This window comes from Salvia splendens, chromosome 12 (genome assembly GCF_004379255.2).
Source record: "Salvia splendens isolate huo1 chromosome 12, SspV2, whole genome shotgun sequence".
Taxonomy (NCBI): domain Eukaryota; kingdom Viridiplantae; phylum Streptophyta; class Magnoliopsida; order Lamiales; family Lamiaceae; genus Salvia; species Salvia splendens.
Window position 1 is genome coordinate 28,435,971 of NC_056043.1, and position 12,965 is coordinate 28,448,935.

The window sequence follows — 12,965 nt, forward strand, 5'->3', positions numbered from 1 at the left end:
ATATGTCATTTCCCTCATTTAATTTCTGAATTTCGCCAAACATCACGTAAAATGTAATACCCGTTTTTTTCTATCTTTTTAAGTTAAGATTTTTGTTTTCAGAACGAGCGAGTGATAGACCTTGAATAAAATACCGTATTTGTTTCGATTGGTTGTGAATGCTTGAATTATTGTTGATTAATTGTGTGGCGTATGTTGTCGACGAGATTGACGTGAGAGTCGTCGATAGGAAAATTTGGGCGTTCGTTTACAATGTACTTGGAATAACACCAAAGTACTAAAATAATAAAATACTACAATTTAATCAATGCACTAAAATTTATATATTTTTGAGCCTATCACTTTTGTTTTTTTAGCCCATTTATCCTTATGCTATTGGGCTACTTTTAATATAGCCATTTTTTCCTAAATCATTTCTACATGTTTTCTTTTCTTCTCAAAAACCTCCACTCCTAAAATCTCTCCGCCACTCCTTAAAAATCTCCAACTAAATACTCTATTAACTCCATTTATACATCTCCTCCCACAATCTCAACCAACCGTCGTTCCTGCAGCTTTTCTTCTCTTCATTGAAGGTAATTTCTCCTCCTCCCATTAAATACGAAAAATTTAAAATACTCTTGATTTCACAACGCAAATTTTGGACATCGCAGTTTGAGGGAGAAACCCAGAGAGTTGCAATTTTTTTTTCAATACCTTCTCTTCTGCAAGTTTTGCCTCTCCGGAAGGTATATACACAATCCCTAATAGTCTCTGCATTCCATTCCATGATTTAGTTCACATATTCACTGTAATTCTCCTAAAACTTGTTGAATGATGATACTCCCTCCTAAAGCTTCAATCTTTAATGCTTAGAAGGTGCCTTTTTGTTTCTCTGCAATTCCAATTCATAAAATTTCCTTGTCTGCCCAAAAAAATGTGAATTGAACAAATTAGAAACTTAATAAAAAATTCAGTTTGGGGGAAAGGGGAGAGGGACTTACCATAGAGAGGGATGAGAATTTGCCGTCTGTTTCCTTTTTGAATCCAAGAGGAGAGACAGAGAGAGGCGGAGAGAATAGTTACGGTCGAAATAAGGAGGGAGAGGAGCTTGTAGTTTCTGAATTGTAAATTTTAGATTGATTTCAGATAGAGGGAAATTTTGAGAGCGATGGAAAAAAAAGGGAGAGAGAGACGATGAACAGAGAGGATTTCAGATGGAAGGGATGTATATGTGTAGGCCTGGGTGTTGGCGAAAATAGAAGTATACGTACTAACACACTTTTTTCCATTCCTTTAGTTTTTATTATTTGGTTTAGGATACTGATTCTTTCCTTTCTCTTTAGTTTTAATATTAGTTTTGATTTTCTTATTCTTTTTCTTAGTTTTAGTTTGGGCCTTTGTTAATTTTTTTTAGTTGGGCCTCAATTAATTGCTACGTATTGGACTAATGGTTGGGAGCATTATATTAAAATTCTTTAATTGATATTATTCATCATGGATGGCAATACATGTATTTTTTTTAGATTTACTCTTGAAAAAAACAGTGAGGAATTTATTTGTGTGGACTAAGAAATGATGGGAGAATAAATGGAGCACACACGTAGGATGCATGCATTGTTTTTAAATTAATTTATTTTGCAAAGTCTGATTTTTGCATATCATGTTATTTTGAAAAGGGTGAACTTGTGCACGTTGTTTACAGTGGGAACAGAAAGTGGTTTGAGGAAATAAGCGTTTGAGGTGGGCTTTCTTTTTAAATAAGGACTATGTCCTAAATACTTTTTATGTTAAAGGAGGTGGAAAGTGTTTGTCTTGCCATGTTTTGTATTTGAATGAACCTATCTGAAGTGGCTATGCCATGTATGTTTAATCGAATTCGGGTCCCAGTAGGGCCGCAAACCCTGCTCGGACTAGTGTACACCCCGTAGATCGTGTGCTATCTCTTTGGAGTTGGCCGGTCTAGTGACTTGGTTCGTGGCCACGTTCCTTGTCATGTATGTTCATATATGGTGATGGTGAATGTGGATGGAAAAGGGTCGGCCGACCGAACTTGTGAAATATATGTTTTTGGTGTACTTGGGTTTCTTTTAATTAAACCCCCCCCAAGGTCACTTGATTATGGCTTGACAAACTATGTTTTGGCATGTGTCCACTGAGTGCATCAAGTACTCAGCCCTGCATATTGTTTTCTTAATGTGCAGATTGAGCGGCGATGGACGAGGAGGATGTCGAGCAGAGTTCATGGATTGTTTTGTCATGATTAATAAATGTTGGGTTTGTCGTGTCTTCATACTCGACATTTTCCATGTCTTGAACGCTTCCGCTAAGAGTCATTTTCTTTAGAATTGTTTATTCGTGCAGAGTCTAACTCGTTTGAAAATTGTTTATTGTCCTTTCTTTATTTACTTAGAGTTGGCATTATTGTTAGGATAATATTATGACGTTTTTAAGGTTAATTCAGTTATTAAATTTTTTGGTCAAATATGTATGTTTTTCCCCTTTCTTCCCCGCTTCTTTAATCCTCCCCCAGTCACGATCAACCCTGTTTTCTATCCTTAGAAAATGCGGGCGTGACATAAAATGATAAAATGATATATGTTAGGTTTATTGCATAGAATGATAGTTTTGCCGGATAGAATGATACTCTGAGTTGATAGAATGATAATATGTCATTTCCCTCATTTAATTTCTGAATTTCGCCAAATATCACGTAAAATGATAAAATGATATATGTTAGGTTTATTGCATAGAATGATAGTTTTGCCGGATAGAATGATACTCTGAGTTGATAAAATTATACTTTTTGACTGACTGATAAAATGATAAAATGATAGGTTTATTGCATAGAATGATAGTTTTGCCGTATAGAATGATACTCTGAGTTGATAAAATGATACTTTTGACTGACTGATAAAATGATATATGTTAGGTTTATTGCATAGAATGATAGTTTTTTCGGATAGAATGATACTCTGAGTTGATAAAATGATACTTTTAGCTTATAAATGTTAGGTTTAGTGCATAAAATGATAGTTTTGCCGGATAGAATGATACTTTCATCCGATAGAATGATAGTTTTGCCAGGTAGAATGATACTTTCAGCCGATAGAATGATAGGTATTTTTGGTGTATAAAATGACATTTTTTTTAATAAAATGATACTTTTACCTGATAAAATGATAATCTAAGCGGATAAAATGACAGTAACCTTATAAAAATGATACTCTGAGTTGATAAAATGATACGTTTACTGCTTTATGATAAAATGATAGGTTTATTGCATAGAATGATAGTTTTGCCGGATAGAATGATACTCTGATTTGACTGACTGATAAAATGATAAAATGATATATGTTAGGTTTATTGCATAGAATGATAGTTTTTCCGGATAGAATGATACTCTGAGTTGATAAAATGATACTTTTAGCTTATAAATGTTAGGTTTACTGCATAAAATGATAGTTTTGCCGGATAGAATGATACTTTCTGCCGATAGAATGATAGTTTTGCCGGGTAGAATGATACTTTCAGCCGATAGAATGATACGTATTTTTGGTGTATAAAATGACATTTTTGTTTAATAAAATGATACTTTTACCTGATAAAATGATAATCTAAGCGGATAAAATGACAGTAACCTTATGAAAAGGATACTTTGAGTTGATAAAATGATACGTTTACTGCTTTGTGATAAAATGATAGGTTTATTTCATAGAATGATAGTTTTGTCGGATAGAATGATACTCTGAGTTGATAAAATGATACTTTTGACTGACTGATAAAATGATATAGGTTAGGTTTATTGCATAGATTGATAGTTTTGCCGGATAGAATGATACTCTGAGTTGATAAAATGATACTTTTGACTGACTGATAAAATGATAAAATGAGCGAAATTTAGAAATTAAATGAGCGAAATTTGGATACGTAAATTTTATCATGAGCGAAATGACATATTTACCCCCGCGCTTTTTTTTATGAAGTAAATTTAAGTTTGAATCTAGACCACGTGATTTTAAAAATGTGTGGTCCAGATTTAGTTATAGGGTTATTACGGAAATTGAAGTTATCATTATAATGCACCCCATATATATATATATATTATATATATATATAAATGGAATCTTATATAAGGAACCGAGCTATGGAAAACTTTATAATGGATGACAGTTTCAGCATTACTAATAAATCATAAGTACTAGTACGATATCAAACTTTAATGATTCATGTTAAATATTTAAATTGCCATACCAAATCCTAAATTGCCATACTAATCAGATCAAAATGTAATTGACTTCCAATTCTTGATGGAACTATAAATTATGACTCAATACATTATTATATAGAACCAAAAGTGTGGAGGACTAATTATAGACTTTAGTCTACTTTTTATAGTGAAAAAAACGTTTTGTAACAATGCTATATAATAGCAATAATTAAAAATGTAACAATATAATCATTATATATAGAACATTTTCATAGTTGAATAATGTGTTCTAAATAGAATTGTCGTCTACACTGTCTAAGACCAGGAAACAAAATATATGCATGCACGTATATATTTTCAGATTCCGTATTTCTCATAGTTAAAGTATCTTCAAAAAGTAAATTTTCTACCTAACTAAAGCCAAAAGATTCGATTATGACTGAAATTATTGATAATTACAATAAAATATCGTACAATTATTGATAATTGCAATAAAATATCGTACAATTATTATAATTATAAAAGAAACTCCACGGTGTTTACAATAATAATTATAATAAAAATTAATTCTATAAGTTTCTTGTTAGAAAGGAAAATATGTAAGTAAGGAAAATAGATAAGCAAGGAAAAAAAATTAATTAGGGAATGAGTATTATGGCAAATCTTGCCAATTTTATGTAACCCTTGACCTATTTAAAGGAGACGTACCTATTGTAATTCTCTGAACAAGTTGAATGAATAATACTCATATCTTTCAACATGGTACCAGAGCAAAGGCTCATAACAAAATCATCATAGCCTAATACCTTTCCCGACCAAGAAGGCGGTTATTTTCAACCTGCAACATGTCAGACGATGAAGAGAAACCAAATATGGAGGAGACACGATTAAAGATGATTAAGAATGTTACTCTAGCCGTTAAACTCAACGGGATGAATTATCCCCTATGGAAACGGCTGATGAGAGTAGCCATCGTGGGAAGACGAGCAAACAGGTATATCACCGGTACACCGCAGCCGTCGGAACCTGGAATGAAGGGGTACACAGAATGGGAGGAAGCCGATATGACAGTGTTCTCATGGATAATTGACAACGTCGAAACAGAAATTGTTGTCGACTTTGCACATCACCAAACCGCGCAAGCTCTGTGGGAGAGCCTACAAACTACATTCGAAAGTACTGCAGATCCATATCTATTGTACGATCTAGAGGAAAAGGCAGGCCGAATCGTGCAAGGGGAACATGGGCTAGAAACATATTGGCGACATCTCCACGGAATCTGGGTCGAAATTGACCGATGCCAACATCAACCTGTGGATTGCTACGACAAGGGGATTAGCCAACTTCGAACGTATGTAGCAACAAGACGGTTGTTCAAATTCCTAACAGGCTTGAATGCAAGATATGACGGGATCCGAAGGGATATTCTCAAGGAAACCCCGTTGCCCTCAGCCGAGACCGCATACGGTCTGGTAAAACGAGAAGCTACGTGGTTAAAAATCATGCCGGCAGCAGACATCGATCTCCAGACCGGCGCAATCAACGATGGATCATCATCGGGCCAAGTCGGACACGGGTTCGCCGTCAGAAACCAGCCACCACCGCGACCAAAACAGCCACCACCACGAACCGCCGCGCAACAGCCCAATCGCTAAGGCGGTTTCAAACCCGACAAATCAAAATTTTGGTGCTCTCATTGCGGAAAACAAAGACATACTCGAGATACATGTTTCCTCCTCGTTGGATTTCCGGAATGGTGGGATGAAAATCAAAAGGCTAAAGCTCGATTAGCCATCGGAGTCGAAGATGGATGCGGATTATTTCTCCAAGGAGCAGGGAATAGGGAGATGACTAACACCCGTGGGAGAGCAGGAGATACCGGTCCTCAACCGGGTGGAGGCGGCAGGCCCGGCGAGGCAGCCTTCGTGGAGAAGAAAGGAGGCGGGTCATATGGAGGTAACGGATTGGGGTTGAGAAACCCCGATCCCCAATTTGATTTTCAGAATAAACCCCAAAGCATGAGTAATTTAATTTCTGGTCCTTATAGTTCAGAATATATGCAATATGACCCGGGAAAATTATAGTTAGGACCCCAGAAAAACTATATTCCACGTTTGACCCCAAAACTGTCTGAAAGTTCCATCTTAAGCCCAAATCGTTTTGCACCCTTGGAAAATATACATATTGCATGCATTGCCCAAAGTAAAATTGACCCTAAGGAGAGTGAGTGGATTTTTGATTGTGGGGCAACTGATACTATGACCTACGATCTGAATGATTTTTGTGAATTTAATGGGGCAACTAAAAGCCAAATTCAAACTGCCGATGGAGAGTTGACCGCTGTGGGTGGGAGTGGAACCATTGAAATATCCACAACCCTGAAGCTTACAAATTGCCTCTATGTGCCCAAATTATCTCATAAACTTATGTCTATCAGCCACGTGACGAAATAATTAAACTGTACGTTACTAATGCATCCAAATTTCTGTGTATTACAGGATATCAGGACGAGGAGGATAATTGAGCGTGGCACTGAGCGTCAAGGTCTTTATTATGTGGATGAGATTACTCAACAAGGTGGCACCGCGATGCTTGCTCACGGATCTGCAAATCGGGAAGCTTGGTTGTGGCACCGCAGATTGGGGCATCCATCCTCGGGGTATTTAAAATTGCTTTTTCCAAAGTTTTCCCATTTTAAGGATATTACTTGCGAATCTTGTGTTTTGGCAAAAAAACCACAGACAATCCTTTAGATCAAGTGATACTCGTGTTAAGACTATTTTTTCTCTAGTGCATGCCGATGTTTGGGGTCCAGCTCCTATTGTTGGTGATCATGGTTTTAAATATTTTCTCATTTTTGTGGATGACTGCACTAGATTGACTTGGGTATATTTTTTGAAGCATAAATCTGACGTTTTTGAAAAATTTACCCGTTTCTTTACAATGATCCAGACACAATTCCAAACCACGATCAAAATTCTTAGATCCGATAATGGTAGGGAATTTGTTAACAAAGACATGACTGATTTTTTTAAAGAAAAGGGGTTAGTTCATCAAACTACTTGTCCTTACACTCCTGAACAAAATGGTGTAGCTGAACGAAAGAATAGGATAATCCTAGAGGTCACGAGAGCCCTGTTTTTTGACTCAAATGTTCCTAAATTTTTATGGCCCGAAGCTGTTGCCACTGCTGTCTACCTGATTAATCGTTTGCCTACAAAAATTTTGGGTATGAAAACTCCTTTGCAGACTCTCGCATCCCTTACTGATATTCCCCCACCTCTCATACTTCCGCTCAAAATCTTTGGTTGTTCCGTTTATGTGCATGTACCGAAACACGAAAGAGGAAAATTTTCTGCATGTGCAATAAAATGTATTTTTTTGGGGTATGTGGTAAATCAGAAGGGCTATCGATGCTATCACCCGGGGTCTAGGAAGGTTATAACAACCATGAATTGTAATTTTCTAGAAAGTGAATACTTCTATCACACCCAACCTCGGGGTCAGGGGGAGTGCTGTTCAGGGGGAGTGTGATAAAATTGGACCCCTCAGTTTTCCGATGCCACATCCAAGTATCTCGAATGTGGAACCAACAGAACAAGCTAGTGTCACTGCCGAGTCAGTCACATCTGCTGTAGAGCCTCCTCAACCGCCTACGCCTGAATCGAGTCCTCCTCCAGTGATATCCGAGGTAATTCCTGAAACTAGCTCAGATAATACAGTTATTACTCCTGACACTTTTGGTGTAGACGAGAATGAGAATGCAGCAATTGATGGTGATACCGGCCGCTATATACTCCCCAACAGAACTACTCGTGGGGTCCCGGCCAAGAGATACAGTCCTAAGAGGATTAGTAGAAGCCGATATTCTATGGCGAATCTGGCTAAAGCAAATCTAACAGAGATGACTAGGGCGTTTGAAGCAGCACTTTACGAAGAAGAAGAAGAAGAAGAAGAAATCCCATATACGGCCGAGGAGGCTGTGAAAATTGCTCACTGGCGAGAAGCAATGCTAGTAGAAATGCGGGCTCTGATGAAGAACATTACATGGGAAGTATGTCTTAAACCTGATGGAGTTCGAACTGTGGGATGCAGATGGGTCTTCACTATCAAACGGAGGCCAGATGGGTCGATTGAAAGGTATAAGACGAGACTTGTGGCCAAAGGATACACTCAGACTTATGGAGTTGATTATGCTGAAACATTCTCACCGGTAGCAAAAATGAGTACTATTCGAGTGCTCTTCTCAATAGCGGCAGTCAGGGAATGGCCACTACATCAGTTCGACGTGACAAACACATTCTTACATGGGGAACTGAAGAAGCCCATTTACATGGAGCCACCACCTGGATTTGTTGGAGATTTCGAAGGAGGAAAGATTTGCAAACTAAAACGAACACTATATGGGCTAAAGCAGTCACCTAGAGCTTGGTTTGGGAGATTCTCTGAGGCAATGAAGAAGTATGGGTATGAACAAAGCAACTCTGATCATACATTATTCTTGAAGAAAAGAGAAGGAAAGATTACATGCCTCATCATCTATGTAGATGACATGATTCTCACGGGAGATGATGAAGAGGAAATAAGCAAGCTAAGGAAGAATTTGTTTGCAGAGTTTGAAATGAAGGACTTGGGATTACTAAAGTAATTTCTGAGTATAGAAGTGCTAAGGTCAAAGAAGGGGATCTTCATCAGTCAGAGGAAATATGACTTGACTTGTTAACCGAGACATGACTACTGGATTGTAAGCCAGCAGATACTCCTATGGTTCAGAATCATGGTCTGCGGATAGTTGAAGGAGCTGAAGCCACTCACCGCATGAGATATCAACGTTTAGTTGGGAAATTGATATACCTATCCCACACTAGACCCGACATAGCTTATGCAGTTAGAGTAGTTAGTCAGTTTATGCATGCACCTCAAGTAGCTCACTGGGAAGCAACACTGAGGATTGTTCGATATCTGAAAGGGACAGCGAACCATGGGATTCTATTCGAGAATCATGGACATTTAGAGATTCATGGATTCACGGATGTTGATTGGGCAGAGAACCCAAATGACAGAAAATCAACTGCTGGATATTTTACCTTTGTGGGAGGAAATCTTGTCACGTGGAGAAGCAAAAAACAGAAAGTGGTAGCCTTGTCAAGTGCAGAAGCTGAATTTCGAGGGATTAAGAGTGGGTTGACTGAGATTCTGTGGCTGAGGAAATTGATGACTGAGTTGAACTTAAACTCACAGAAGTCATGTAAGTTGTTCTGTGATAATAAGGCGGCAATCAGTATATCTGAAAATCCAGTTCAGCATGATCGGACAAAACATGTCGAGGTGGATCGACATTTCATCAAGGACAATATAGAGGCCAAGACGGTAGAACTTCCTTTTGTGAGATCTGAAGGTCAGTTGGCGGATATACTCACGAAAGCTGTCGATGCAAGAAGCTTCCATGAGGTATTGGGCAAGTTAAGTATCGGTAATCCCATTACTTAACTTGAGGGGGAGTGTTAGAAAGGAAAATATGTAAGTAAGGAAAATAGGTAAGCAAGGAAAAAAAATTAATTAGGGAATGAGTATTATGGCAAATCTTGCCAATTTTATGTAACCCTTGGCCTATTTAAAGGAGGCGTACCTATTGTAATTCTCTGAACAAGTTGAATGAATAATACGCATATCTTTCAACATTTCTCTTAGTTAGTTGCATTGCAAGTTCAAATAAGGAAACAAAATTTATGCATGTAAATATTTGCAGATTCCAGAATTAAACTGAGAAGTTTTCACAATTACAATTTCTTCGCGAAAGTCAATTTTCCTAAAATAAACTCAACTATTTTCCATGTTGGAGTTTGATTAGGAATCAATCCCTAATTAAAACTAATACAACCACCTATAAAATGTAGTCTCCCATACAAGTTGCAGAAGCCAAAACGCATAGAATTATCAATCATGAGGATGAGGAGATTTCCAAAGAAGAACAAAGTTTCATATCTTCAAACTATTCCTCGTGAATTGACAACGCAAATTTTATGTCGAGTAGCAGCATCTTCAGCAGCCGACATCTCTAGCATTAAGTTAAGATATGTCTTTGATGTTTCTCAAAGTTGGCTAATTTCATCATATTACAAAACTGAGTACTACATTTTATTTAATACTGCAAGTTTGCAAACCTTATTTTTTACACATTGAAAGTCTTAATTCAAGATTTACTTTTCATATAAGAACAACTTTGTTTTATTTGATTTATTTATTTGTTTTTTGGGATCACTGCTATAAAGAATTAAGAGAAATTGCTGATGATGGAGATGTCTACCGACATGCATGTTTAGACAAATTTCCAATAGTAGAGTGGAGTCCATTATGTGAGAAGAAACAACAATTTCTCAATAGATGCAAACAAACTTGTAATCCTGAAATATGGTATAGAGAAGCACTGGTATGTATTTTTATTTGTAAAATATACTATTTCACTTGAAAATAGAAAACTTATGCATGAGTTAAACAGTTTAATTTGGTGTGACAGTTGGACTTTTTCAACAAGACAAACCTAGAATCAAAGTTGGACAAGGCCGTGAAAGTGGGGCATGTTAGAGCCATATATGCTTGTTGTATTATTTCTCTTATGAGTGCGATCGATCAAGTCAAATAGGAGGGGATTAAATTGATGGCTAAAATGATTAGGAATGGATATATAAAGACAAGGTTGAGATGGTGTTGTCGAAAACTGATAGAGGAATTGGGACAAATGTGGATATCCAACCCGGTGCTCAAAGATCCGCCCATCTTTTGTAGCAAACTCCAGTACCGTTGCTACCGAAAAACTAATAATTGGTCCGACGAAGATGAAGAAGACGATTGTGAAGCTTGTGTTGCCGATAAACATGTTCAAGTTATCTATTCTAGTTGTGCTAAGTAGTTGTTTTCTCTCTTTTTTTTTTCAATTTCTTTGTTTTAGTGTGAAAAGGATTTGCTTAATTTATCTGGTTGTACGATGATATTCCTCAATCTCATTTCACAGCCTTAATCCCAGTTTCCATTTTGTGGCTGTTCAACTCAAATTTTATTTACTATTGTACATATTTACTTAAGACTTGATCGATTCATGGTCGCTCAAAAATTTATCGAAACCTGAAAGTTATGGATACAAATCAAGTGGGAATAAATCAAGTAATGCTTATTCAATAGTAAAATAATGCCAACATCGTCTTATACTAACCATATTTTCAAGACATGAATCAAACATATTGTGTGACTTCTAATTTATAACCGGTACTTGTTTTGTGTATGCTGAAAGCAGATTTACTGCAAAATACTTTTGTGTGTGTCAAAATAAGGGGGAAATAGGTTGTGTAAAATGTTTCACTAGTCAAATAAAGAATGAACAAGAAAAATGGCCATAGACGAGTCCGATCCAACGATTGATCATGCAGAAATAAAATAATTCGATAAATAGTGATGCCAATAATATTACTAGTATTATATATTACTCCAAAATTATGTCCTCTGAGCATGGTGGTGATAAAACAAACTATTGACAAATAAAAAACAAGTAACATTTCATCATCGTGCATTTGAAAAAGAATGAGAAAAAACAGAAGTCAGGATTTACATGGAGCCCATAATATATACACTAGGCAACACACTGAAATTAAAAATTTATAAAGTTTACAGTTGCTGAGGACCTCTTTAAGTTTTGTAGTTGTGCATTTTTTTGGCCACTTTTATCTTCCTAATGCTCTGTGTTATTTCTACTATTCTCTTCTATTACAATCTTCCTTTCTTGAGTTTTTCCCCAAAGAAATTGCAAGTTCAAAAAGGTTGAGGCCAAACATACCTCCCATCACTTCTTGATGCGTACCTGCAAATATAGCCATATTTCTCAGTTTCATTTTTTCTAACTTCTTTTTTATTTCTATTTTATTTTATAAGTAGGTACTTGCATGTTGATATAGTGATTATTTAAAAAGAGGATTTGATATATTTGTCATGCACACTTTTCAGCAACTAATATAAGATGCAAATCTATGTCATGAAAATGTAACTAAATTTGCAACAATAACTTGAGATATCAGTTTTCTTGCTAAATTTATATTGTTTCCATATCCTTATTCGAATGTTACATTTTTCTCAGATTTTCCAACCTTTTTCCTTATCTATAATCGATTTTAATATCTTATTCGAGTTCAAATCTCACGCAATAATCATGATGCATCGATCTACAAGGTCATACCAAAAAAAGAAGAAGCTTAAAGTGTTCTTGATTTCAACCATGAATCATACACATACACAAAATTGTTAGAAGATTGTGAAAAGTAAATTAATATTGCTGAACATGATATATTTTTATTTTAGGTGAATGGAAGAGAATGTTGATTGGATCCGTAGCTCCAATTTGCACGTACAATGAATGCAGAGGTTGCAAGTACAGGTGTATGGCTGAGCAAGTCCCATTAGACGGAAACGACCCATCAACACTACCTACTACTACAAATGTGTTTGTCATAGATGATGATCTATGAACTATTGCAGTAAGATCTGCTTATCCGTTGCCAGCTGCGCTACGTCTCTGCGGGCCACTATATTACTCCCTTTGTCCATGAAAATAGACAAAGTTTGACTCGCCACGAATTTTAAAAAATGTGAAGAAATGTGAGTTGAAAAAGTTAGTGGAATGAGAGTCTTACATTTATATATTATTTTATAATATGTGAGTGTAAAGAGCTAGTGGAAAGTGAGATATATTTACCAAAAATAGAAAAAAAACAAAACAAAATGGACAACT

At 36.4% G+C, this 12,965-nt stretch overlaps 1 long non-coding RNA gene across 1 annotated transcript; it reads left to right on the forward strand.

Annotated features, from left to right (window-relative positions):
• The first annotated feature begins 321 nt into the window (after nt 1-321).
• Nucleotides 322-2,438, forward strand: LOC121757118. Its single transcript, XR_006041166.1, has 4 exons — nt 322-575; nt 654-728; nt 1,659-1,722; nt 2,184-2,438. It is a non-coding gene; the product is annotated as an uncharacterized LOC121757118 (long non-coding RNA).
• Nucleotides 2,439-12,965: the final 10,527 nt, after the last annotated feature.